The sequence below is a fragment of the Triticum urartu genome, chromosome 1 (genome assembly GCF_003073215.2).
Source record: "Triticum urartu cultivar G1812 chromosome 1, Tu2.1, whole genome shotgun sequence".
In the NCBI taxonomy this organism is placed as follows: domain Eukaryota; kingdom Viridiplantae; phylum Streptophyta; class Magnoliopsida; order Poales; family Poaceae; genus Triticum; species Triticum urartu.
Genome location: NC_053022.1, coordinates 208657864 through 208664982, shown reverse-complemented (window position 1 = coordinate 208664982; position 7119 = coordinate 208657864). Strand labels below are relative to the sequence as shown.

The following is a 7119-nucleotide window of genomic DNA, read 5'->3' as shown; positions in this document are numbered from 1 at the left end:
ATTTGTGAAAATACGTATATATTTGTACTAAAATGGTGCGTACTAAAAATACAATGCATAGTACCTAAAAAGTACTACATATACTACCTAAACATTCTTATATACTACATACTACACATGCATACTCTTCGATCTGATAAATACTACATACAACATACAAATCTCAGGTGATGGTAAATATCACTGGTGGTAGATAAAATTTGACATTTTTTTTCCTACCATCAGTGGTAGTTACCGCCACATGAGTTTCATATGTTGTATGTAGTATCTATCAAATCAGAGAGTATGTACCCGTAGTGTGCAGTACATAAGAATGTTTAGGTAGTATATATACTATTTTTAAGTAGAGTATACTCTTTTTATATACAAATATATACGTATTTCACAAATATAATGAAAACATTGGCCAAATATATATATAACATTCAGAAAATATTAACATGCGCAAACAGTATTAATATTCAAGTGGGAACCATGGCTACTACAGGCCCATCATGCAAGTGGTTGTCGTGGCTTGCCTGAAGGTGAAAGATACACTGAGAAGGAGTGCGGTGAGGTCGTGGAACGATTTGGCCGAAATGATTCTCTCTTAAAAGGGGATAGATAAGGACAAGGGCAATATCATCATTTACAGTATGTGAGCACATAGTGAAAACGACACCAACAAAATGGGCTCGATGAGGCAAGAACGTGGGCTTTGGAATCACCTGATTCAAAGTTATGGACGATATAGATGAATGAATGCGAGGGACTAATCTGTAAAATAAATATCCACAAACAAGTCCCTGGTGGTTAAAACAGAGAGCGCCTTCTTTGGAGACACGCTTTCTGAAAAATAAAACGCACTTTCAGCCGTAGTAGAACCAGAGTACGCTTTCTACATATGAAAACGTCTTCCAGACCGAAGCAGTAGAAGACACACGCTTTCCGGAAGGGTAAACACATTTCAGCGAATGCGCTTCTACTTACTCACGCGGGCCCGGTGGCTGAGTGGCTGACGGTGGGTCCCGCGTTGACTCCTATCTCCTCTGGTCCTCCGTCTTCTACCTCGTCCGTGCCCGCAGAACAGAGGCGTGGCCCGGCGCCGGCGACCGTCCCGGCGGCTCGGTCCACCCTAGGCGCCGCTCCGGCCACCGAAATGACCAGAGTTGCGTGGCGCACCCGCCTGGAGGTAGCACACCGGCCGGAAACTGCAGGAGAGGGAGGGGCCTCGGCCGCGGCGGACTGCGACCACGGGCAAATCCGGGCACGACGCCACGGCCACGGGGAGGAGGCGGAGAGCTTCTAGGAAGGGACTAGGGTGGTGGTGGAGGATACTGGAGATGGTTAGATGGAGTGGCAGGAGCCGGGGCGCTCGAATTTGAGCGGGAGAGGGCACCGAACATGGAGGCAGAGGAAGGCGGGGAGGGCTTCTCCGGCGCGGTGGAGTGGTTGAGGAGGGAGCTGGGAGGAAGGTGAGGCTGGTGGTGAGCTCGGGAGGCTTCGGGAGCGGCTTAAATAGCCGGGGTGACGCGGTGCTTGGGCGTGACCGAAGTGATGCGTCGTTAGAGCTCTAGTGTGGGAAGGACTCGAAGGGGTGGCAGCTAGCTCGGCTTCGCGACGCGGCCGACCCGACTAGGAGCAGAGGGATGCGACAGCTCGGGAGGAAGAGGCTACGGGAAAGGAAGACAACGCGGTCACGGGCACTCACTGTGCATCGACGGGGACAACTCGCTGGGGAAGAATTCGGAGGGGGAGAGGGGTTCAGGGCGAAGGCGACAACAAGGGGAAGCTTCTAGACATGGCTAGGTGTCGAGGGCGCGAGGGAAACGGCCGGGGAGGAGGGACCCGAAGCAAAACAACACTCAGCTCGCGTCCATGGCATGCCAGGCTACGCAGTCACCGCGTGAAATCATGCACACAGTGCACTCTGTCATGCCACAAGTTGTCATCCGTGTAGTCCATCCAAGATAGGTTATGTCTGAGGTGATGATTCAACATAAGAAGCCAAGAGTTGATAGGAGGGATCAAGTTAAGTTTGCTGTTGCAAACATGGGACAGATGCTGGGGCAATAAGACATGGCCGTTAGATATAAAAGATGGTTCTTATGGTAGGAAGTACTACCGTCCTGTTAATTCTGAGGTGATTTGGACCAATATTTAATATAGTTGGTTTGCAACTGCGAAATATGGTCCAGAAAATGAATCATGAAGTGGCACTCATATAGAGTGTTGCCTGGGGCTGAAAATTGGCATGGCATGATGATTTGGTCATATGAGGGTGCCATAAAAATTTCATACCATTTGGATATGGCAAAATGATACTTCCTTCAAAGTGGTCTTTTCTGAACAGAAACTAAGAAAACTTCTAGGAAAATAATGGATGAATGAAATGAGCTCAAATTGTTTAGAGAGGTTTATATGGATAGTATAATTTCCTGATAATGTTTTACAAAAAATGAAACAATATAAAATATAGTTGCGTCACAACCTAAAAATCTGACCAGAAACCAATATTGGATGGTGTGCTCACATAGATTATTATATAGAGATGAAAATTGGTGGAGAGTCATGATATGAGTATACTAAGGACCATGCAAAATTTCAACTCATTTGGATTGCCCTAGCTAGTACTTCCTTCACAAAGGCTTCCATCTGACAGAAACTTTGGAAATTTGCTGAGGAAGATTCACTAGAAAAATCGAGTTTAGTTTTGTCATGTGTCAATGATATGGATAGGAAAGAGTGCCCAAAATTTTTGGAAGCAATCAAGAAAAGATAGGTGGCACTTCCTTCACAAAAGGCCACTCTGGATAGAAATGAAGAATGAATATTGGTGGATTATTTTTGGGCCAGGCAAGGAGAGTTTGGACATATTTGGGGCATATATGATCCAAAAAAATTATAATAATTATATGGGAATTTTTTGGATGAAAGAAAGGTAGGTTGCTTCACAGCCTAGGGCAAAAAGGATTATTCCTTTAATAGAAAAAAGAATATTCCAAATAAAAGAATATTGAGATTGGTCCATGATGGGAAATGACATGATGTTGAGATGGTTTTGAGGATGAGAAGCCACTTGGGAGAGGAATCAAAGGTGATCTCCTCAGGTTTCAAGTCCACAGAGGCACATAAAAGCAATTTCAAATAAAATCCCAAAGAAATTCAAATGAAAAAGAAAGGGCCAAAATCTAGGGTGTCACACATGCATCTTGAGGCAATTGACAATGACCTCTAGTTCATCGTTGAGAATGGTGTCCCCACTGTTACCCTGAGCATCAATGTTACTGATGTGAGGATATTCAATCAACTTGACTCTCAAGCGAAGAACATCATATGTGGACATCTCAACAAATGGTATTATGGTCGTGTGAGTGCACTGGAAACATCAAAGCTGATTTTGGATTGGCTTTCCAAGGTCAATGTGGGAGTTTCAACATAGCGTCACTCTCGAGTTGATGTGCTTTGCAATCTCTTCAATTGCTTCAAGAGGCTTGATAATGAAAATGTTCAGCAAACTTTCGATCTGCGCATAGATATTTCCAATAAGCTACAAGCACTAGGTGCTGGTGACATCACTGACCACGAGGTTGTCAAGAAATTGCTTAGGTCTCTTGATAGCTCCTTTAATACCTTGGCCCTGATGATACAAGAGCGTCCTGATTACAAGTCACTTGATCCCGCTGATATTCTTGAGAGGCTCAATACTCACGAATTTCTACAAGCGGAAAACAGAGACATGCATGGTCCCAGCTATGGTCGGCCTTGTGCCCTGAAGGCTAAGGCTAAATCAAAGGCAATTTCTGTTGGGGAACGTAGTAATTTCAAAAAAATTCCTATGCACACGCAAGATCATGGTGATGCATAGCAACGAGAGGGGAGAGTGTTGTCCACGTACCCTCGTAGACCGTAAGCGGAAGTGTTAGCACAACACGGTTGATGTAGTCGTACGTCTTCACGATCCAACCGATCAAGTACCGAACGTACGGCACCTCCGAGTTCAGCACACGTTCAGCCCGATGACGTCCCTCGAACTCCGATCCAGCCGAGTGTTAAGGGAGAGTTTCGTCAGCACGACGGCATGGTGACGATGTTGATGTTCTACCGACGCAGGGCTTCGCCTAAGCACCACTACAGTATTATCGAGGTGGACTATGGTGGAGGGGGGCACCGCACACGGCTAAGAGACGATCAACTTGATCAACTTGTGTGTCTAGAGGTGCCCCCCTGCCCCTGTATATAAAGGAGCAAGGGGGGAGGCGGCCGGCCTAGGAGGAGGGTGCGCCAAGGGGGGAGTCCTACTCCTACCGGGAGTAGGACTCCTCCTTTCCTTGTTGGAGTAGGAGAGAAGGAAATAGGAGGAGAGGGAGAAGGAAAAGGGGGCTGCACCCCTTGTCCAATTCGGACCAGAGGGGGGGCACATGCCTCCTTCCTTTTGGTCTCTCTCCTCTATTCCCGTATGGCCCAATAAGGCCCATATACTCCCCGGCGAATTCCCGTAACTCTCCGGTACTCCGAAAAATACCCGAATCACTCGGAACCTTTCCGAAGTCCGAATATAGTCGTCCAATATATCGATCTTTACGTCTCGACCATTTCGAGACTCCTCGTCATGTCCCCGATCTCATCCGGGACTCCGAACTCCTTCGGTACATCAAAACATATAAACTCATAATATAACTGTCATCGTAGCGTTAAGCGTGCGGACCCTACGGGTTCGAGAACTATGTAGCATGACCGAGACACGTCTCCGTCAATAACCAATAGCGGAACCTGGATGCTCATATTGGCTCCCACATATTTTACGAAGATCTTTATCGGTCAAACCGCATAACAACATATGTTGTTCCCTTTGTCATCGGTATGTTACTTGCCCGAGATTCGATCGCCGGTATCTCAATACCTAGTTCAATCTCGTTACCGGCAAGTCTCTTTACTCGTTCCGTAATACATCATCCCGCAACTAACTCATTAGTTGCAATGCTTGCAAGGCTTATAATGATGTGCATTACCGAGTGGGCCCAGAGATACCTCTCCGACAATCGGAGTGACAAATCCTAATCTCGAAATACGCCAACCCAACAAGTACCTTCGGAGACACCCGTGGAGCACCTTTATAATCACCCAGTTACGTTGTGACATTTGGTAGCACACAAAGTGTTCCTCCGATAAACGGGAGTTGCATAATCTCATAGTCATAGGAACATGTATAAGTCATGAAGAAAGCAATAGCAACAAACTAAACGATCACGTGCTATGCTAACGGAATGGGTCAAGTCAATCACATCATTCTCTAATGATGTGATCCTGTTAATCAAATAACAACTCATGTCTATGGCTAGGAAACTTAACCATCTTTGATTCAACGAGCTAGTCAAGTAGAGGCATACTAGTGACATACTGTTTGTCTATGTATTCACACATGTATTTTGTTTCCGGTTAATACAATTCTAGCATGAATAATAAACATTTATCATGATATAAGGAAATAAATAATAACTTTATTATTGCCTCTAGGTCATATTTCCTTCAGTCTCCCACTTGCACTAGAGTCAATAATCTAGTTCACATCGCCATGTGATTTAATACCAATAGTTCACATCACCATGTGATTAACACCCATAGTTCACATCGACATGTGACCAACACCCAAAGGGTTTACTAGAGTCAATAATCTAGTTCACATCACTATGTGATTAACACCCAAAGAGTACTAAGGTGTGATCATGTTTTGCTTGTGAGAAAAGTTTAGTCAACGGGTCTGCCACATTCAGATCCGTATGTATTTTGCAAAATTCTATGTCAACAATGCTCTGCACGGAGCTACTCTAGCTAATTGCTCCCACTTTCAATATGTATCCAGATTGAGACTTACAGTCATCTGGATCAGTGTCAAAAACTTGCATCGACGTAACCCTTTACGACGAACCTTTTGTCACCTCCATAATCGAGAAACATATCCTTATTCCACTAAGGATAATTTGACCGCTGTCTAGTGATCTACTCCTAGATCACTATGATACTCCCTTGCCAAAAACAGTGTAGGGTATATAATAGATCTGGTACACAACATGGCATATGGCTGAGGCATAGGGAATGACTTTCATTCTCTCTCTATCTTCTGTCGTGGTCGGGTTTTGAGTCTTACTCAACTTCACACCTTGTAACACAGGCAAGAACTCCTTTTTGACTGTTCCATTTTGAACTACTTCAAAATCTTGTCAAGGTATGTACTCATTGAAAAACTTATCAAGCGTCTTGATCTATCTCTATAGATCTTGATTCTCAATATGTAAGCAACTTCACCGAGGTCTTTCTTTGAAAAACTCCTTTCAAACATTCCTTTATGCTTTGCAGAATAATTCTATCATTTCCAATCAATAATATGTCATTCACATATAATATCAGAAATGTTGTAAGCTCCCACTCACTTTCTTGTAAATACAGGCTTCACCGCAAGTCTGTACAAAACTATATGCTTTGATCAACTTATCAAAGCGTATATTCCAACTCCGAGATGCTTGCACCAGTCCATAGATGGATCGCTGGAGCTTGCATATTTTGTTAGTACCTTTAGGATTGACAAAACCTTCTGGTTGCATCATATACAACTCTTCTTTAATAAATCCATTAAGGAATTGCAGTTTTGTTTATCCATTTGCCAGATTTCATAAAATGCCGGCATGCTAACATGATTTGGACAGACTTAAGCATAGATACGAGTGAGAAACTCTCATCGTAGTCAACACCTTGAACTTGTCGAAAAACCTTTTTGCGACAATTCTAGCTTTGTAGATAGAACACTACTATCAGCGTCCGTCTTCCTCTTGAAGATCCATTTAATCTCAATGGCTCGCCGATCATTGGGCAAGTCAATCAAAGTCCATACTTTGTTCTCATACATGGATCTCATCTCAGATTTCATGGCCTCAAGCCATTTCGCGGAATCTGGGCTCATCATCGCTTCCTCATAGTTCGTAGGCTCGTCATGGTCAAGTAACATGACCTCAGAACAGGATTACCGTACCACTCTGGTGCGGATCTCACTCTGGTTTACCTACGAGGTTCGGTAGTAACTTGATCTGAAGTTACATGATCATCATCATTAGCTTCCTCACTAATTGGTGTAGTAGTCACAGG

At 44.2% G+C, this 7119-nt stretch overlaps 1 long non-coding RNA gene across 1 annotated transcript; it reads right to left on the bottom strand.

The window, feature by feature from the left end:
- Nucleotides 1-602: 602 nt before the first annotated feature.
- LOC125554112 lies at nt 603-2053 on the bottom strand. Its single transcript, XR_007304322.1, has 2 exons — nt 970-2053; nt 603-828 (listed from the first exon to the last, which is right to left on the bottom strand). It is a non-coding gene; the product is annotated as an uncharacterized LOC125554112 (long non-coding RNA).
- Between the last annotated feature and the right edge of the window lie 5066 nt (nt 2054-7119).